Raw genomic sequence first — 21,969 nt, 5'->3', positions numbered from 1 at the left:
TAAAACCATTTAGTCACAAGAAAAATACACATCTTTTTCTTTCACAGAAATATGATAGACTATTTAAAAAAAAAAGCTTCTAAGTATAGAACTACCTTCCATTGAGAGGGGAAACACTGTCCCAAATTTGGGCTGTAGGATAATTTTTTGATGGGATGCATTAGTTGGCCTCCGGACATGCATCTAGGGTTCCTGGTAAAATGTATTGAATACCTAAAATATTCCTATCTGTTTTCTAATGGGTTTCTTCTTTTTAAAAATTTGTTCTTACTAGTTATACATGATAGTAGAATGTATTTTTTAAAATGTATTTATTCTAAATTGTTATGCATGACAGCAGAATGCATTTCAATTCATAGTACACATATAGAGCACAATTTTTCATGTCTCTGGTTGTTCACAAAGTAGAGTCACACCATTCACGTCTTTATACATGTACTTAGGGTAATGATACCCATCTCGTTCCACCATCTTTCCTACCCCCATCTTTTCTCCCCTTTGCCCTATCTAAAATTCCTCCATTCCTCCCATGCTCCCCCACCCCCATTATGGATCAGCATCAACATATCAGAGAAAACATTTGGTCTTTGGTTTTTTGGATTGGCTAACTTCATTTGGCATGGTAATCTTCAACTCCATCCATTTACCTGCAAATGCCATGATTTTATTATCTTTTAATGCTGAGTAATATTCTATCTTTATGCATTCATCTATTGAAGGGCATCTAGATTGGTTCCACTATTTAGCTATCGTGAATTGTGCTGCTATAAACATTGATGTGGCTGTGTCCCTGTACTATGCTGTTTTTAAGTCCTTTGGGTATAAACTGAGGAGTGGGATAGTTGGGTCAAATGGTATTTCCATTTCAAGTTTTCCAAGGAATCTCCATACTGCTTTCCAGATTGGCTGCACCAGTTTGCAGTCCCACCAGCAATGATATGAGTGTGCCTTTTCCCCACATCCTCGCCAGCACTTGTTGTTGTTTGCTTCATAATGGCTGTCACTCAGTAAGAGTGAGATGGTATCTTAGAGTAGTTTTAATCTGCATTTCTCTGATTGCTAGAGATGATGAGTACTTTTTCGTATATTTGTTGATTGATTGTATATCCTCTTCAGAGAAGTGTCTGTTCAGGTCCTCGGCCCATTATTAATTGATTATCTGTTTGTGTGTGTGTGTGTGTGTGTGTGTGATTATCTTGTTGAACTCTTTATATGCCTTAGAGATTAGAACTCTATCTGATGTGTGAGGGGTAAAAATTTGTTCCCAGGATGTAGGCTCCCTGTTCACCTCACATATTATTTCTCTTGCTGAGAAAAAAAAACTTTTTAGTTTGAATCCATCTCATTTGTTGATTCTTGGTTTTAATTCTTGTGCTATAGGCATATTATTAAGGAAGTTGGGGCCTAGCCCCACGTGATGGAGATTAGGGCCTACTTTTTCTTCTATTAGACACAGAGTCTCTGGTTTAATCCCTCGATCGTTGATCCATTTTGAGTTAACTTTTGTGCATGGTGAGAGATGGGGATTTAATTTCATCTTGTTGCATATGGATTTCCAGTTTTCCCAGCACCATTTGTTGAAGATTCTATCCTTTCTCCAGTGAATGCTTTTGGCACCTTTGTCTAATATAAGGTAGTTGTAATTTTGTGGGTTAGTCTCTGGGTCCTCTATTCTGTACCCTTGGTCTATTTCTAATGGGTTTTAACGATATTAAAGCCTTTCTGGAGTACTGATTTATCCCGACCTGCCTGATTTTCAGTCTTATACTGAATCTAATGATCTAAAACTGGAATTCTTTAAAACAAAACAAAACAAAACTACTTGTCTTTTAGTGTTGATCTTTTATTTCTTGTAAATGCCTCATCAACAGCCTCCCTGTGCTGCAAGGGTACGCTTCTGCTGAGCTACACCCCAACCTGCTTGTGTTTTCCCTCAAGTTGCCCAGGCTGGCCTTGAACTTGTGATCCTCTTGCCCCAGCCTCCTGGGTCAATGGGATTTCAGGCCTGGGCTACCACATTCAGCTTCCTCTTCCTTCTAACTCGGAGAAGAGGCCGGCTGAAGAATAGGAGGAGGAGGAGGAGGAGGAAGGAAGGGAGGGAGGGAGGGGAGGAAGAATGGGAAGGTGGAAGGAAGGCTGGGGATGAAGGGGGGTGGGGTGGAAAGGAAGGGAGGAGGGAAGGGAGAAAAGGGGGGAGGGGGAGGGCAGGAGGAGGGAAGAGAAGCCCGAGGCCCTGCCTGTTCTAAGTGCTGGACCTGCTGAGCTCCTGTCCTCCTCTTCCCTCTGTCCCCAGGGGTGGTCGCAATGGGCATCACAGCTATCAACCACTCTGCATATTTCAGAAACCTTTCCCCCTTTTAAATGTGAGCTCAGGCTGCCCCAGAGAGACTTTGCCAGGGCCCAGGGCTCTCTCCTCCCAGGCCCGGATGGCCCCTCCCCTGGTCTGGGCGCCCTGCTCCTCTGTGGCTATTCTCTGATTTCAGTTGAGAGGCATGAAAACAAGCTACGGTGCGTTTTATCTGCACCTCCATGTCAGTCTCTCCCACTTACCTCCTCAAAGCAAGACCTTATTTTTTCTCTTCCCAGAACTGTATCTGCCGCGATAACAGGCTGAGGAGTGCCACCCATCCTCTGTGAGACCACAGACAGCTGAAGGCAGTGAAGCAGGCTCATAAACAAGGGTGTAGACCAGAGAACACGTGGGGGCCAGCAGGGAGCAAGGACAGACCCCGCAGCTCCCAGTGCCAAGGGAGCAGAAGGTAAACTCCAGAGACCAGGAAGCCCAACCATCGGGAGGTGGAAGGGTTCGAAGCCGTTTTCACTGTAGATTGACTTGAGACATTTCCCACAACCAGGGTCCCTGAGGGCTGAGAACCCAAATCCTTGCAATTCAGCGGTGGGGCCTGGAGAGTCACGAGACACCCCTATCAGCTGCTGCATGGGAAGGGACTCCTGGCTCTTCAGGACACTCTTAGGGTCAGGTTGGGGGACTGTTGGTTGGGCCAGCTTTCTGGGGGCTTGGCGATAAGCAGGCAAACTTGGAGAAAACGAGGCAGAGTGGACTGCCTCTGCAGACTTGGCAGATGCCCACTGCTCATCCTCCAGTGTCACGGAGACTGTGGAGGTGACGGGCGGGGGGCTTGCTAGCCACCCTGCGGTGAAGGAAAACACCCTGCAGATTGGAAGCTGCTGAGCAGGTGTTCGGGAGGGTCCAGCTCCTCTTCCCTCAGGGAAAGCCCTGGGGAGCAGCCAGTTCCTGGAGCAGGTGACCACTGGAGAAGTGGCTGGCTGAACTGTTGTCTGCAGTCATCAGTATTTTCACAAAGGCCTCCTGAGGGGCGAGACAGGGGCAGTCGCGAGGGCAGGTGCACCGCTCTGCATGCACTGCTCAACCCAGGTATGACTACTGTCAGATGCAGGCAGCTTCCTGTGGCGGTGGGTGTGCTGCTTGTTATTTATGGAGTAGTAAGTGCCCCAGGGCCAGCTTGAACTGGGTGCCAGATGCTCCGAACAGCTCCTAGTAGTTTCTTTCATTGGACTGTATCTTAAAAAAATCTTTACTCAAAAGTCACCTGCTGGAATTGATTGTGGGTATTCTCTGATGATAATAATCCTGGTAGGTTCTTTTTTGGGCCAGATAACTCTGTAAGGGGAGAAAGTGAGTAATGCCTGCGCCATAAGCAAAATTCTTTCCCTTTTCTTCCTCCCTCCCTCTTCTCCAACAATCCTGTCTTTGCTCTTAGGAAAATATGGGTCTTGCTTTCCCTTGTACTCCGGGAGACTCCCAGTTCTTTGTGATGGCAGTGTTAATGCCAATAAAGGCGAGTGTGTTCTTTAAGAAACCTGGAGAGTGAGAGGAGATGCCCGGGCCAGCCCTAGGCCCTCCTGCTGCATTGCAGGATTCGGGTCCTCAGGCTTTGGGTACCTCAGTTGTGGGAGAAGCCTCTCAAATCTGCAGTGAAATGAACTTGACCTTCGACCTCCTGAAGGCTTCGTGAGGTTTAGTTTTGGTGTTTGCTTCTTGGTTTTGGGAGTGGCTGCTTCCTGCTCCCTCCCACAGTTAGAGCACATCTACCAGGCAGAGAGAGGGCCTGGGTGAGATGGGTCTGCTCTCTGGTGCTGACTTCTTAGACCGCTCCTGTGCTGGCCCCTGCACTCCCGCGGGACACAGTCCAGGCATTAGCTAGGAAGCCAGGATGCCCTGCTACCTATGAGATCCTCCAAGACAAAGGTCAAGCAAGACATGAGCTTGAGGCCTGATGCCAATCAATGCTCCATGCACACTTTTCAAATAAATGAATAATGACTTCTCTAGGTGTCAGGACCAGAGGCTCCAGGAGGTCCACTGGTTGAAGGAGTGGGGTGACTCTGGCAGGGCAGTGAGGACATCAGGCCACAGGTGTCAGGGTGGAGGGGAAACTACTTTGTCTTACACTGAAATCTGTCCCACTGCACAAAAGGGCCAGAAGAACCCCCCTTCGCTGGGCCCAATCAGGGCAATTGGGAGGACTTGTGTTTTCTTCCATGTGGTCAGTCACTCTCAATGTCCATGTGAGACTGGTTCCAAGATCCCCATGGAGACCAAAATCCATGGATACTCCAGTCTCTTCCATAAAATGGCAAGTTAGCTGTCTGTAACCCTCCTGTCTTCCTGCATGATTCCCATCATGTCCACTCACAATGCCCAGCACAATGTAACTGCCCCACACTGAACATAGGATATAGTTACATGCCGTATTGTTTAGGGAATAGAGACAAGAACAATTCTGTGCCTGTACAGTATAGTGGCAATCTTTAAAAAACATTTTTAAATATTTTTAAATGGTTGACTCCATGGATGCGGAAGCCATGCATATTTTCTCATGTCCATTTCATCAGCTAATCCAAGAGGGTCTCTACACAGGGTCATCTGCAGACCTGTGGATCGGGAGTCTTCAAATTGAATTGACAAAGATAAGGCTTCCATGAAAGGTCCCCTTGAAAGTAGCTTAATGACGACTCCTACGCGTGTCTCTCGTGCTCACAGTGTTTCTCCCCCACCTTCTCGCCACTTCCTTGGCCTCGCCATCTGAGGCTCTGTTCTTTCTTTCTCTGGTCCCATCCTATTTTTATGGACTAAAAGAAAACTGTATCAGAGACACTTCATGGGCATATCAAAAACTGGACCCCCCGAAGAGCATACGAGGGAGCATCGGGACCGCTCTGTGAGAGGAGAGAGGTCGGTCGTGGCGTCCAGCATTTTCTGGGCAGCATTTTCACTGCTGCCTAGCACAAGCATGGTCAGCTGTGGGCGTCGCCCTTAGTTCCCTTTTCTGTAGATGCCCTGGAATCAGAGGCATGTGAGAACGGAACTTGTGGTGAAGACTACCTTGCCACAGAAGGTCCCCACCCCTCTTACCTTCCGCCGGACCCAGTTGTAACTAGGTGGTGTGTGGTAAATATGTACAGCGCACTGGGCATTGCCACACCAGTATCTTCAGTGGAATGAACCGGAATTTACAATTCACACCTCTTTTGAAATGTGATGAAGCAATGCAGAAGTCAGCAATGGGATGAGCACATTTTCTGTACTGTATTGCACTCTTTTGCACAATGTGTAAGAACGCAGCACAAGAAACCCACAAGAGAAGGAAACGGAACATCAGAGACGGCAGGCTCAAGATAAAGGCAGACCTGAGCGCCCCACCTGGCAATGTCCGCCTTTTTTCAGTTGTTCTCATCTCCAAGCCTCTGCTGCTTTCTCTTTCCTGTATCATTCCTTTCTATTATCCATCCACACTCTGCTCACCCAGCCAACCATCCACCCATCCATCCATCCACTCATCCATCCATCCATCCATCCATCCATCCATCCATCCATCCTTCACCCATCCATCTATCCATCCACCTGCCTAGGCCCCCAACACGCTAGCTGCTGCTGATACAAATTCAGAGTGAGGTGCTAGTTCCTGGGTGGGGGTGCTGACTTGCAGTCTGTACTGATTGCATAGTGCAAATACTCTCAAGTTACTAACATGACATTATTGAACACAAAGCTGTGCAGTAGCACACCACCATACAGATGTGACAGAAATGATCTCCAATGCACAAATTATAGTAAAATACATTAATTAGGAACTGATGGGTTTTAATCATTTATTAACATTTTTAAAAAATATTTTTTTAAATTGTACAATTACTGGATTTAAATTTTTTTTAATCCTATTCTTTTTTAAAAATTTTTTTAATATTTATTTTTTAGTTATCGGCAGACACAACATCTTTGTTTGTATGTGGTGCTGAGGATCGAACCCGGGCCGTACGCATGCTATGAGAGCGCGCTACTGCTTGAGCCACATCCCCAGCCCCTGGATTTAAATTTTTAATATGTATTTTTTAGTTGTAGGTGGACCTTTATTTTATTTTTTGTGGTGCTGAGGATCGAACCCAGTGCCTCACACATGCCAGGCGAGCGCTCCACCACTGAGCTACACCCCCTGGATTTAATTAATCATGGTTCTTTTAACAAATAGCTCACAACATTTCTGAAATTATAATAAAGTCTCTTTTTTTGGTACTGGGAATTGAACTCAGGGGAAATGAACCACTGAACCACATCCCTGGCCCTTTTTTTAGAGACAGGGTCTTACTGAGTTGCCTAGCTCCTCCCTAAATTGCTGAGGCTGGCTTTGAACTTGCAGTCCTCCTGCCTCAGCGTCCCCAGCCATTGGGATTACAGGTGTGTGCCACTGCGCCTGGCCTAACAATGTCTCTTATAAGTAGGCATGCACTGGCTGTAACACACTGCTGGATAGAAGTAAGTAATGCATGTTGTCTGCTTTATGAAAGTATTTTTCTTTTTAATTTAGAAGATATATACGACATATGTAGATAAGAAGTAGCCGTACAGTTGATGTGATGGTACAGTAGGGGAAAGAGTTGGGTATAAAATTAGTGGGGAAGGAATGTCCCACCCCAAAGGCATATGTGGAAGCCCTAATCCACACTGTGGATGTATCTGGAGTAGGAAAGTTAATTAAAGTTAAATGTAATTGTAAGGGTGAAGCCCTGATCTAATAGGATTAGTGTCCTCATAAGAAGAGACATTGGAGAACTCACGCTCTCTCCAAGAACACCAGGAAAGACTGTGAACGCCAGTCAGGAAGAGACGTCTTGACCAACGTTAGATCTGCTTGATGGGCTCAGGACAGCAGAATATAGTACCATGGCACTTCAGAGCACAAAATCAAGGAGCTCACACCTCCCCTCACCCTCACCCTCCCTGAAGCAGGTTAGAAGACCCTCACCGGAGAAGCACCTTCCCTAGACCTGATCAAAGGAAAGTTCTATTCTAAAGACACAACAACAAAATCTCTGAATAAATTGGCCTTGCTCGGGGGCCCAGTTTATTACCCTCCACTCGCACCCTCCTTGTCCAATCACTCGTGTGCATGGCTGTCTCTGTTTTGGGAGTCTCCGTGTCTGAAGGCTCCTGTGTCATGGGAAACATGTTAAATCATTCTGTATGTCTCTAGCTTGTTGATCTGTCTTGTGTTAGAGGGGCCTCAGCCATAAACCCACTAGGGGAAGACATTTCCCCTACAGCTGGAAACTTGTTATGGTTTGGGCCTGGAACTTCCTCCAGGTCTCCTGTGCTGGGAGCAGGGGGCCCAAAGCAGCAAGGTCCAGAGGTGGGCCTTTAGGCACCGATGGAATCCTGGGCGCTCTGACCTCATCAGTGTGAGCTGGAGGCCTGCTGGGAGGTGGAACTTACTGGAGACGGTAAGTCGCGGTGGGGCTGGGGGGTATACCCCCAGAGGGTTTAGGTTCTCCACAGCCTCTTTTGTTCTCACCTCTGTTTCTTGGATGCCAAGAGCTGGGCAGCTTTCCTGCGCCCTTCCCTTGCACCATGGACTGAAACTCTGGAACCACGAGTCAAATCAAGTCTTTCCTTCTCTAGGTTGATCTCAGGTATTTTGGTCACAGTGGTGAAAAGCTGACTAACACACGTGGTCTTGGACTTGTAGCCCCAAACTCTGAAAGAAAATAAGCCTCTGTTGTTTGAACCACCCAGTTGATGCTGTCTTTTCAGGACAGCCCGATTACACTATGCAGGTAAATATAATTACCTTGGGAAGATGTTGGTAAGTTGAGCTCAGCTGAAGCCCCTGATAGAGCACAGAGGACTGATCTGAACTTGACAGGTGGCCCCTCCCTGTTCAGATGCAAGCACCCAGCACAATCGCCATCCTTGGCCAAGTGTGGGCCTGGCCAGAGAGGACTCCAACACTGGAGCCCATGCTGAGAACTGCAGCAGGGCAGGCAGGGCTGGGAGAACAGAGGGCAGGAGCTGCTTCATACAATCATGTCACACTGCTGAGCCAGGAAGGCCCGGTCACTGACAGTGACTTCCCCCCACAACAAAACAAACAGCATAAATTAGATTACTAACGTTTTCCAGTTCCCAGGATTTCTGACATTGAGAACAAAATGTATGCTCTTAAGATGTCTTTGAGATTCTTAGACAATTTGGTGGCTTGGAGAACTTAAGAGAGCTCTTCCTAATGTAAATGTGAGCAAATTGCAAAAGAACATTAAGAGTCAGGACTATTCACACTCTGATCTATAGAAGAGGTAATGCCATACCTGCCAACTGTTGTGTGTATCCAGAGAAAAAAATGCCGGCCGTAATGTCAGCAGGTGTTTATCTCTAGGGGATACGTTTTGGGAGGAGAATTTACTTTCATATATTTTCTTGAGTTGTTTGTATTCTTAATAATTTCATCTTCAACAAACAATACCACTGAGCTAGTCAGCTTTCCATTACTCTAACCAATACCCCCAAATAACAAACTTATAAAGAGAAAAGGTTTATTTTGACTCATAGTTTTTAGAAGCTTCAGTTGATGGTCAGTTTGCTGTTGCTTTGGGGACAGCAGCTCCATGTGTTGGGAGCTTTTGGTGGCGAAACAAAACTGCTCACCTTAAGGCTGGGAAATGAAAGAGACAAAGGAGAAGGGGCGGGGTCCCACAATTCCTCCAAGGGCACCCCCCACCAAAGACCTAAAAGCCTGCTGCCAGGCCCTACCTCCAAAGTTCCACTACCTCCCAAAAGCATGGCAACAGGGACAAACAGGGCCCAGGCTCTGTAAGTCCTGTCAGTTCTTAAAAAGCCAAGGAAACAGAAATGCCACTGTGGATGTGCAGTGTACAGCCCTCCAGCTCTGCCATCGGGGGACGTCCTTGCCAGCCGCTCAGCAGTCTCAGATAAGCAGTTCACTTCCAGGGCGGTGCTGCTGAGCTCTGGGGGCCCGGGCTCCCAGCTCACACTCTGCAATTAGCTCTTCCACACGGGCAGCTTCAGCCTGCGCCTCACGTGTACTTTTTAACCTTTCTTTCTTAGTCTCCACAATCATTTCAAAGCTTAAACCCCTGTCCACCTTTCATCCTGTAGTGCAGAGAAGATACAGACCGCCAGGTGCGCCTCAGGTTCTCGTCCACTTTTTAACCTGTAACCCACCCTTTCCTCCCCCTGGGTCAGATTGAAATCTATGTTTTACCTATTAAGGTCCATGCTATTTCTCAAAAAACAAAACAAAAACACACTTTTACCCCTGGCATTATAGGTAATTATAGTCAATTAAAATTTTAGGAAATATGAGAGGAAATAAAAATTAGATGTAACTCAAACATTGTAAATTATTTGTTTTTTCTATTTGTGGTTGTGTGTATCTGTACATTAAATATTTTTTTATGGTTTAAATCTGTATTTTTTTATAGAATTAAAATTATTCTGCATGTTATTTCATAAATTGTTTTTTCTCTTACAATAGATCATGAATATTTTTGCAAGACCACAAATACTAAACAATGAGATTTTAAAACATTTTCTCCTCCTCCCTTCTCCATCTTTTTTTCTTTTGTTGTTGCTGGAGATGGAACCCAGGGCTTTGTACATGGCAGGCTAGCACTTCACCACTGAGTTACACTCCAGCTGCAAAAATGATATTTAAAAATTGAAAAGAATTTTTGTTACTTTAAAAACCAGGGCATTGCTGGGCTGCCATAAATAGGGGTTGGGCACAAGGAGATCAGCATGACCCTTAGCCTTGAGAAACGGAGGTGCCAGGCACAGGTGGACCCATCTTCACTCTGCAGGGGAATTTTAACTCTGGGAGTGGGCTTCACCCCCCTGAAACCCAATCCCTGCCTCCTTGGGTGGAACTTCCCCTCAATAAATAGGGCTGCAGGCATGCTCTCTCTCTCTCTTTTTTCTGCCTCTTTTGCTTCCCTTGTGGGAGCCGGGACTGGAGAGCCATTGCTGAACCCCAAGAAAAAGGTATATTCTCTGATTCTGTGATTATTTGGTGCCAACTCAATTCACCTGGAGTGACCCTAACTGATTTAGTCATGGCAAGCTTATTGTAGAACAGACTCCACAGTTAAGAGGAAGAAAAACACAAATACTATAATCTCCCCTGTGAGGTATTCCCAGCCAACATAATTTTTATATACTTCTATTCTACAAAGTCACTTGTGAATCACAAATATTGTTCCGTCACCCTCATAACACCCCATGCAGTTCCTTCTACGATGATGGTCTCTGTCTTCTAGATGGGAAACTGAGGCCTAACAAAGCTAAGTGATGTGTTCAAAGTCTTGTTTGCATAAAGGTGGGATGGATGTAGGTGGCATGTCCCCCAAGCGGGTTCCTGTCCCACCTGTGCAGCTCTGAGCTCACAGAGAACCTGTCCACACCAACAGACATCTCCCTGTGCAAGCTTGCAGAGATCTGCACACCCCAGCAGCAGATGACTGCTTGTGTGTGTGTGTGTGTGTGTGTGTGTTGCTGGGGATGGAACCCAGGGCCTCAGGCAAGGCAAGGGCCCCACCATGGAGCTGCCCCCCCCCCAGCTCTCCTGTGCTTTAAATAATTTTTTCTTCTCAATTACTAGTTGCCTGTAGAACTACTTCCTTTTACGTTGAGTGGATTCTCACTTCAGCTTTTCCCCATAAGCCTGACGATCTGAGTTTTTATTTGTTGAATAGCCTATGATACCTCCACCAGTATTAAGTGCTACCTTTGTTTTGGCTTCTATTTTCTCTTGCCTTCTTTGGAAACATGTCTCATTTATTTTCTGCTCTCTCCACCAGGTGTTGAAAATCAGAGCTAGTTCTGAGTTACCCGAGCATGTGCCTTCCCTTAGGCACTCATTTGTTCAACCCATCGACAGGAGATGCAACAGGGAATAAAATAAAACATCTCTTGGGACTTACAATCCAGAGGTGTGTGCAACGCTCTTAAACACACACACATACACACATGCTGTTGCACTTAAATCATTCCAGGCACTGTCCTCTGTGACTCAAAGATACTGTCTCAGCTGAGCCTCACAGCACGGCTATGCTATGGGGACTATTTTTATCCCCATTTCTTATATGAAATACTAAAACTTGCCCAACCTTTAACTTTGAGGAAAGTTAATAGGTAATTCCAATTTTACGCAATAGATGTTTATCGGAGGGGAAGTGAGGGTTCTGTGAGAACTCTTAGCAAGGGCCTAGGCCGGGCTGCAGGGTCAGGACAGACTGTTGGCCGGGCTAATGCTGCTGGGTTCCCAGAGCAAGAGAGGGAGGGACTCTGTGCAGGGAGGCCTGCCCTGTCCAGGACTGGAGGAGAGAGATGAAGGCTGTGCCCAGGGCCTGGGAGGAGCCATGAGTGTGAGGCAGAGTGGGGTGGGCGGAAGGGCGCTGTGGGAAGGGGCTGCAGAGGTCCTGTCTCTGGCTCCTGAGATGCCTGACGGCGTGTTCACTGTGCTCTGAAGGAGAGGCGCCATTGAGGGCATTAAGCCGGAGAGACATTGACCTGGCTGCTGGGGGGCGCCTTATCACTGGGGCAGGGATGTGGGTATGATAGGGGACCCTGCAGCAACCCAGGTAGGAATGATGCTGGCGGTGGCCAGAGCAGTAGGAAGGGATGGGGAAAAGGCAGATGCAGGAGCGGCTTGGGAGGAGCCCGGCTGGACAGCAGGTGTAGACAGGGAGGCAGAGACGTCGACCTGGCTCTTCTCTCGACCAAGGAGCTGCCCAATAACATCCTGGTCTCTGATAAGTGTGGGAGTTGACAGCTAGACTTCGATTCCGGGAATACACCGAGGAGAGAGGTTACTTGAGGGCAGTCCGATCATGGGGTGCCTGTACCTCCGCTCACCTGGCCCTACTCTCTGCGGGGAAGGCCTGCGGAGTCCACAAACAGGGCACATGTCTAGAGTGACCTCTGCGGGGGACCCGGTATCTCCGAAATGGGTTTTATTAGGGCTTGATGAGATAGGCTTAATCTACCCACCTGACGTGCATGGTCAGTGGCCTCAGGGTATTCATGGACTTGACCCACCATGGCCGCGATCTAACTCTAGGACACTCTCAACACCCTGAAGAGACCCGGAGCCCATTAGCAGCCACTCCCCAGTTTGGCGCCCGCTGGCCACTCGCCTGCTGGGTTTGTCTGTCCTGCACATTGTCACACCTCACCACAGCGTTTGGCTTCCCCTGCTCTGCAGGCGTCCGCGGGGCCCTGGCGACTGCACCAGCAGCACCTCGCGCCCTCCTCTGCGGCCTGGCTGTCCGCGGGTGTCCGGCTGTCTTCAAGGATTTGAGCTTCTGTTGGCCACTATGAATAACGCTGCCGTGGACCGTCGCTTACCAACGCTCACAATAAATCTTTCTGAAGGGGCCGTGCGAGGTCTCGCGTTCCTCAGGCATGCGCCAGGCCCCGTGCACTTGTCCTCTCCCCACACTTACACCAGTGGGTGCCGAGTGGCATCTCTCTGTAGCTTCGATTTGCATTTCCCTGGGGACTGATGGTGTTGAACGAGTCCTCATGTGTCTGTTAGACATTTGCATATTTTCTTTGGATAAATCTCTATATAAATTATTTGCCTATTTTTAAATTGAGCAGCGTTGGGAAGCACTTTTCATATATAAGCCCCTTGTGAATAGAAGCACCTTATAAATCATGTGATTTACAAATATTTTTTTCCCACTCTGTGGGTTGTTTTCTTGATCGGGTCCTTGATGCATAAATGAAATCCTATACCTACCTATGTGACTTGTGCTTTCCGACTCACATGTGAGAAATCGGTGCCTAACCAAATGACAGGAACATTCACTCCTGTTTTCTTCTAGGAATGCCTATACTGTAGGCTTGACCCATTTGGAACTAATTTTTTGTGAACGGTGTGCATAGAGGTCCAAATTCTTTCGTTTGTGTATGGCTACTGCTGGTGTCACTGCCATTTGCTGAAAATCCTTCTCTTTCCCCATTGAATTGTCCTGATAAGTACAAGTTAATTTTGTTCTTTATATTTTTTCTTTCCCAAACTAGTTATGAATTATCTGCACATATGCTTAATTGGTACTTTTATTTACTTATTCAAATAAGTGTATTGAAAAGTACCCCCCCCCAAAAAAAAAAGAAGAAAAGAAAATCTGTCCTCTTTTATTTTTTGAAGAAAGAAGCAGTAGATCATGCCAATTGCTTCAGCTGAGTTGGATTTAACTGGATTTCTCTTCTGACACCAACTCAAACTATCCCTCTTCTTCATTATGTTGCCAAAATAGCCAACCCTCTCCCAAATCCCATTACTCTAGGGTTTGTGACAACAGAGTTATTTGGTCAATTTAATTGTTCAAGCAAAGTAAAAATCCATACAAATAATAAATAATGTCCCTGTGGACCTTATAGGTCATACATGATTGAGAATGTATGCCCTTACACCAGGGCAGGAGACACATGTCATCTAACTGTAAACGTTATTTGATCACAATGCCAATTTACAAATGCTGTCAAGCCTCGTGGAGAAGTATGTCCCATTTAGTAGTATAATTTGTCAAGTGCGACTTTAAGACGGCTGAATCTTTCAGACAGCAATGGGAGTGACGTAAAGGGAATCAGTCACATGGATCCGTGTGGTGCTGGAGATTGAACCCAGAGCCTCATGCTGATTTAGAGCCCAGCTCTTCAAAATCTGATGTGCAGGCAAACCAGTAAGGATCGGAGTCAGCAGTGGGGTCTGCTCTCCCCAGCGGCTGGGCAGGATGCCCAAGAGTGTGCATCTCTCACACTCTCCCTGGAGATCAGCTGCTGCTGGTCCTTGGGCCCCCGACCTCCAGGCCTGTGCAGGTGTTCTGACCTGGACCGGCGTGTCAGCATCTGGGGACCACATGCAGAGTGGACTAGAAACCCCAGGGCAGGGCCAGAGAGCTGTGGCCTGAGGTGTGGTGTGAGAACCAGGCCTGGAGCTCCTCCGTGTCCTCTCATGGGCTCTGTATGACTGTCTACAGCAGGGAGGTGGTCGAGATGCTGCGGGAGGGGAAGGGAAGGTGCTGGGGCAGTATAAAAGGCACCATCTCTGAGATCTCGGAGAGCTGCAGCCCCTTCCATTCAGTTCAGGAAGGGGTGCAGGCAGGGTTTCTCCCTACAGCTTGGGCTGCATAGTCCCCTGTGGCTGGAGTTCATCCTGATCATTTGGATGTTAGGGGTGAAGCCAGGAGGCAGGTGGGGCTCACTGATCAAACAGCCCTCACTCCATGCCCTGCAGGTACAGCGTGGCATTCACAGTCTCTGAGTCCTACAGCACCTGCCCAGGATGTCCAGACTGTGTCTTGATTCTGTTTGGTCAGGTATCACCCAAGAGGTACCACTGGCAATCCTTCATCCCCACCCTTCCTAATTTTTGACCATAGAAAATACCTCCAGACATTGCCAAATGTCCCCTGAGGAGCAAAACTGTCCCAGCTGAAAGCCACTGGTATAGTAGAGGCACAAGGATTTGTAACAGTTTCTCCTGTTAGAGGCGGAGTCCCCAAGCAGGGACATTAGCAGGAGGAGACACCGGAGTAAGACAAGGATGCTGCCCAAGCCTGAGAGGCCGTTCTCCCTTTCCATGGCAACAGTAGCTCAAGTCCTTGTCAAGGACGGTGCAACTGAAGGCTGCACTTGAAGAGGACCTAGAGGGGTGGAGGGGGAAGGGGCCACACCTAACCCACACAGGCTTGGCTTCCTACAGCCAAGACAAGACAGAGGCCAGGGCCTGGCCTGAGCCGCTGGTCTCCAGGTCTAGTGTATGCCCTGCCACACAGTCTCTAAGTCACATGACTTCTCTTGAGCCACAGTCCCCTCATTCACAAAAGAAAATCACTGAAACTCTCTCCCTTACAGGAGCAGCTTGAGGATTAAATCAGATCCCATTTATCTCACATGGAAGTGACGAATATGTTCCTTACGTTATCCTGTAACTTCTCGGGCACAGTGCGTCACATGGGAAGTGGGACGACGACATGTCAGGTGGCTGAGTGGCAGGGACCCCCTGGCTGCTCACAGTCTGTGTACTCTTGCGCACCTTGGCCAGTCTTGACTTCCTCACCAGCAAGATGAGGGGTTGGGGCAGCCGGTCCCCGAGGCCCTGCTTCCTTCCAAAAGCTGTGACTGAGTGTGACCTGTCAACACACCTTCACACTTCAGCTGCCCCTGGATGACAGCTTAGAGCAAACTTCCTGATCTTCCTTGGTCCCCACACGCACTCGGCCGCACACAGCCTCCCGCGGGTGCACACCCAGGGCTCTGTGACATGGGCTCGCCCCGCTTCCCCAGGCCACAGCACACGTCCTCCACGCTGAGGTCTGAAATTCCACAACGATAGTGGTGGTTGTTCAGACTCTGCTGGCTTTCTTCCAAGCCTTCTCCAAAGACTGACCAGCTGCCCTGACTGGTATCAACTCCTGGGAGATGGACTCACTGTCCCCACTGGACACTCCTTTGTTTGGCCAGTCACTCCAGCCAATCTCTAGAGCCAAGAGGGAGGAAGCCACTCCTGTCCCCATCCTCCCAGCCTCCAGGTCTGAGGGTCATAGGTAGCCACAGGGGGCACCCCACCCTCCTGCACCCTCCAAGGGTTGTCATGGAGAAAGAGACCACCATCTGTGGAGCTCTGGCCATGTACCAGAGCCTGCCTTTTAACCCTCTTGGAGGATGTACACTCAGTTAGATCAAGGTCTTTTCATGGCCGTTCCCCAATGAGCCAATAGGGCAGGTGACTTCATGCAGCTCCGGGCCTGACTCATCTCATCTGGCCTCGTGGTGTGGGCTCACCTAGCAGTGCCTACCCCATCACGCCTCGCTCTCCACCCTCCTTCCCATCGGGACGAGGCTTGCAGCTAGCTGACTTCAGCATGCACGGTCGCTGGATGAGAACCTCAGGCTGCATAGCTGCACAATGGCGCTGATCACAGCGATTAAATCAATCAAGCCTGATTTCATAATCACTCCATGTATAATTCCCCAACTCGGCAGGGCCCCACACGTGGCATCCCAGCTGCCTGATACAGGAATCAAAGACGGCAAGAAAGGAAACTCTTGCGGGAGGGTTAGGGGATTGTGTAATCTTAATGCCATATTAATCAGGATGGTGAGGCTCGGGGCTCTGAACATCTTGCATTGTAACAGTGAAATATCTGGTCCACGGTTTCCCAGGGGTGACTGACTTCAGCATCTCAAGTGTGAAAACACACCTTACTGCCTGTCCCCCCAGCCGGGGTTTATTATCAGAAAGGCTTGTGCACTCAACAGTATGTAAGGAAAGATCGATATCAGCCAGGGAAGTTACTCCTATCCTTTAAAGCTCTTTTGAAAGCACAGATACTATAAAAATGTGGCATATATAGTTATATCAGGAGCCTGCAGAGAGCTTGATCCGATTCTGTCTCTGACTTATGATCCAGGTGAACTGAGACCTGTGAGCGTCATGTTTGAAGTGAGGAGGCTCAGACAGGAAACGTGGTCTCATAGCTTCTGTTCCTTCTCCAGAGTTGGAAAGAACTTGCACCTGACCAAAGGAGGAGGAAGAGAGAGAGATCCTCCTTTTATGTTTTTTGCCCAGTCCCACTGGGTTTCTCCATAAGGCCTTTATTGTCCTGCGGCGGGTGATTCCGTACATGTTCCGAGAGCTCAGTTCCTTCCCTGGTACTCATGTGAGAGGCTCCAGACTTGGAAATCCGAAGCCCTTGTGAGGCAGGAAAAAGAATCTGTCCACAGTGTCTGGTGTGTGGTGAGCAACTCTGAAAGTTGCTGGTTGGGACTGAGAAGCCCAAGGAGGGGCATCTGCAGGGCCCGTCAGAGCTCACTCTCTGAGAGCTCAATCCCTAAACATTTGTGAAAGATTCTAGAGATGGCAGAGAGAGGCTCATGAAAACTACACAAAATAAAATGATCAGACAGACTACAAAAGGGTCATGTTTGACTTAAAAAAACCACAAGTTTGAAAATACATGCAGGAGACTAGAAACTATAGTGAATAAACTTGTGTGAAGATTCTTATTCACAAATATTCTTATTCAGACAAGTTTGGAAGACAATAAAATTGTACTTGGGGAAATAAAAATATAATAACATAATAAAATTCACTGCTGAGAAAAGAACTCATGAAATACAAAGATCTGAAGACAGCACTGGGAACGCAACTGGGCAGCCAAAGAAATAGAGAATGTGAAAGAAAAGACAAAGTTAAAAACAAGACAGAGCAAAGGCAAGGTCTTTCAAAGGACTTTCAAAACTTAAGAAAATAAAAACCTGATTTAAAAAATGAGCAGAAATCTGAATGCACCTCACCAAAGAAGACATACGGATGGCAAAAGACACGTGAAAAAATATCACTCCAGTAGCAGAGTAATTATTAGGAAAACTCAAGTTAAGACCTAGATGAGCTATTACTGTGCACCTGTTAGAACAGCTCAGATAAAAAATACTGGTAACACCAAGTGCTGGTGAAGATGAGAAGAAACTAGATGTTTCGCACATTATTGGTGGGATGTAAAATGGTGGCCACTCTGGAAATTAGTTCAACATTTTCCCAAAAAACTAAAGAATCACTTACCATATGGTCAATCAATCACACTCTTCAGCATTTATGTCACAGAGATCCCAGCAAATAGGATCTTTCCAAAAGCCATGTCCAAAATCAACTCTTTCCAAAGCCCCCATTGAAGATTTAAAGAAATGCATCTTTAAAATGCACATCTCACCCCTGAGATTTTCACAAGACCAACCTGGCCAGGAAGGTTCAATCACCTTTTCACATGCACCTATTGATGATCTGCTTTAGCTTTTCAAATGCATTTTGCATGTGTGGGCATCAAATCCAGGGCCTCGTTCACACTAGGCAAATGCTCTACTGCTGAACTCCATATGTTATCTTTTTTTCCCTTGGATACTTTTAATTTTTATTTTTTTGGTACCAGGGATTGAACCAGGGTTGCTTAACCACTGACCCACATCCCCAACCCTTTTTTATATTTTATTAGAGGCAGGGTCTTACTGAGTTGCATAAGGGCTTCGCTAAGTTGCTGAGGCTGGGTTTGAACTCACGATCCTCCTGCCTCAACCTCCTGAGTCACTGGGATTACAGGCATGTAACCCCTTGCCCGAATACTATATTATTTTATTTTTTAGTTACACATGGTAGTAGAATGAATTTTGATATATCATACATACATGGAGTATATCCATGTGCTATTCTTGAAATGACCAAAAGCTCAAAACCTACCACAGTGAACATGTATGAAGTTTTCTTCATCCTACCTGCCCCAGGCAATACGTATTAGCATAAAAACCAAACAAAAGGTCGTGCAGCCCCTGGCACTAAATGCCAGGACCCACTAGTATAATAAGTTCTTTTAATGGACCTCATATTCTTCCCTTAGTTCTATCTTCCAAATTTGTATTCTTCTTTCCACCCCCACCTCCCCTTCCCTAGACACAGCTCTCTCATCCCTCTTTAATTGGCCTCTCATACCCCACACTCTCTCCTCTTCAGACCATACTTTGTGTCGCGGGGAGAACAATCTTGAAATGGTTTCGCTCATCTCTACTGCCGGGCCTTCCATGGCCACACAAAACCCATGATTTTAAGTCTCCATAACTTGTTCAAGCAGCAAAGCAGAAAACCGAGAAGAGTTCCAGATGCAAGACACTCTGTCTTCCTGAGGCCGGTGTTCAAGTTCGTCCTGCCCCAGGCCCCTGGGAACTCCCCACCTCGAGCCGCCCACCCAAGGTTAGGAGGGCCTTCTCTGCACAGGGCTGCCTGAGTGCGCCCTGCAGCAGGAGGCTGCCTGGGAGGCCTAGAGGGAGGTGCTCAGCCTCGCTGGACCCCATGTGCCACAGCATACCCACCGCACGGGGCTCCCTGTGGATTAAACAAGTTAACATTTCTGCGCTTAGAACGGCTCCTGTCCCTCAGCAAGCACTAAGTAGTCGGGTGTCTTCTCGCTCACTCTATCCCCCGCCGGTGAAGGCCCTCACCTCACAGGCTTGGAGAGGGCAAGCCACTCTCCCCAGAGCATGCCACGGTAAGGACGTGAGCTGGAAAGCCAGCCCAGGATTGCGGCTTCGGAGCCCACCTCCTGACCAGCCCGTCACTCTGTGTCCCCCAGCCCCTGGCTTTGCATACAGCAGGGACCCCTTCAATACTGCTCAGGTTGCTTACTAAAGTATTGAACATCCTCCCACGCCCCTTCCCACACTCCCCAGCCTGGCCACCGCCCACCTCCCAGCCTCCATTTCCTGACATTCTGGCTTTTCTTCTTCCTCCGGGTCTTTAGGGCACTGTGAGGGCCTGCGAAGCTCTGGAGCAGGCCACGCCTCTCTTGTGTCACGACTTTTCTTTTTCACGTGCCTTGTTCTGCCACCAAACCCATCTTCTGTGAGACTTTGCTCTGAGAAAATTCTGGAACGAATCAGAATAGCCCAATCGTGAAAGGAGCTCCCGCATCACCAGTGATTTCTCTTCCCTTAAGGAGACATGTCGAACCCGTCACCTCCAGGATGGGACTTCGTTGGGAAATAGGATAATTGAGAGCAGCTATAAGGAAGTTAAGGTGCAGACACGGAAACTGGATTTTCTGCTGTCAGGCTGGCGGGCCCTGCCTGTTCATGGGACAGCTCCTCTGTCTCCACAGCCGGCCAGCGGTTTCCTTCTCTCTCGAAGTAGAAGAATGAAATCCACGGACCACACCTCCACTGTGCAATAAGCCCAGTCGTTTCACACTTATTCCAACCTAAGAAACTCGGGGGGCCACATGTCATAAGCACCCTCTGATTTTGATGACAACCTTGATGGGGGAGGAGTGGGTGTGGCCTGGCACCTCCTGGGTGGGGGGAGCTGTCACTCCTGTGGAGAGGCTGCCCTGAGGTTCTGTGGGTTGTTATAAATATTTTGCTCTTGAAAGCCTAATTATTCAGCATGTGACTAAAGTCATCAGCATTTCAAAGGAAAGTAGAAGTGCTTTCTCAAGTGCAGAAGCTTCCTCCACCCCTCTATTGATCCAAAGCCCTGCAATCAGCGGGAATTCAGCAAGGGGAACGTCAGGACTCCCTCACCGTGTGGACACCACCAGCAGCAGGAGGGCTGTTGATTCTGAAATGATCCCGGGAAGGAGAAGCAGATCTCAGGCTGTCAGGCCCTGAGAACTCAAACATCCCTGGATCCAACCGCCTGAAGTCTGTGTGTCTCAGGATGAGTGAGAATCGGTTCAAGTGGAAAATTCCTTAAACACAACCGTAGAGCCACTAGGAATCTGTGAGTGTCTCCCTCGGGGGCTGAGTGTTTGGGGTCAGCTTATTTCAGTGACAGAATGTTTTTTGTGAAGCTGAGAGCTACCCCCTGGGTGTCCTGGCACGGCCCTTGACTTCTCTGAGCTTCAGTTTCCTCATTGTCAATATCAGGGTGTTGTCAAGGTTTGAAATTCTAGAATTCACTTGTCTGTATACACCCCTGCCCCGGACTCCTCACATGACCACATAAACACCTAACGCTTGAGTGACCACATAGCTGGGAATCAGGGTCTCCTTTATACCAAAGAGCTTCTCCAAATATGAAAGCCAATTGGCTCCACCGAACAGCCCTGAGACCGACGTCCCTGCCGCCACAGCATCCCTGTGTCTCCTCCCTCCAGGAAACACAGGCTCTGAAGCTCTGGCTCCGGGGTCTGCTGTTTAGGGTTGAGTTTGACCTGACTTTCTTCACTGACACTACAGGGTGAATGACAGGGGCTGTCCTGGGGCGGGACCACCTGGGTTGGCATCCTAAGCTCCCCTTGACGGAGCGGCCTGGGGCAGGGCACTTGTCGTGCCCTCTGGTGTTCTCAGCCATCAGGGGCGTACACCTGGCCTCTCTCACAGGGTGCGATGAGGGTTGGGCATGAACTCCCAGCCAGCAGTCGTGATGCTCCTTCTGTGGGAGGGTTTTGGAACAAGGTGGGCACTCTGGGCAGAGATGTGGCAGTCCCCCAGGAGCAGCGACAGAATGAGGCTGATGGGAACCTGCCCACTGGGCGAGGGGCATGCTGTTGAGATTGAGGCTGAAGGTTTCATTTGGTTTTCCCCATTGGTGAGCTAATCCCTGGCCATTCCCAGCTCCCCTGTGGAACTGACTTCTCAACCTGCTCCATCACTCCAGTGTAACTATGCTAAATGGCTTCAGATTGGCCTCAGGCGGCCTCCATACGCATTTAAGTTTGGCCTAAGGTTTCCTCTGTACCTGGTGAACTCTGACCTGGCCTGGTGTGGGGACAGAGTGCAGCCTCCTGCAACAAGTACCTGAGACTCAACCAGTCACAAGTGACCACCTGCTCGAGCCACGTTCAGATGAGACAGGAGGAACTGTAACCCACCAGGCCATCTCTGGACCTCACTGCTGCCGCAGTCTGGCTGGGCACAAATCACGAGCCACTGAAGCAGGAACAGACTTTATTTTTAAACTGCAGGAAAACACTTCACACAGCTCCCGGGGAATCCTCCCGGACGCCACGAGGCTTGTCCAGGAACCCCCAGCCGGAAATACCTCTCCCGGAAATCCCTCCTCCTGCACTTCCCCAACCAATGGGAACTCTCGGGGAATCCCCGGAAATCCCCACGAGAACTCCAAAATAGTGCGAGAA

General features: G+C 48.3%; 1 protein-coding gene across 6 annotated transcripts in view; it reads right to left on the bottom strand.

The window, feature by feature from the left end:
• Positions 1-21,969, bottom strand: part of Ripor2 (RHO family interacting cell polarization regulator 2) — a 177,064-nt gene that overhangs the window by 106,572 nt on the left and 48,523 nt on the right. The gene's annotated exons all lie outside the window — the stretch shown is intronic.

This window comes from Marmota monax, unplaced genomic scaffold, assembly GCF_021218885.2.
Source record: "Marmota monax isolate L192 unplaced genomic scaffold, Marmota_monax_Labrador192_F-V1.1 WCK01_AAM20220418_F8-fsc00141, whole genome shotgun sequence".
Lineage (NCBI taxonomy): Eukaryota > Metazoa > Chordata > Mammalia > Rodentia > Sciuridae > Marmota > Marmota monax.
Note: the sequence above shows the minus strand (reverse complement) of the source record. Positions and strands in the feature narration are given on the sequence as shown.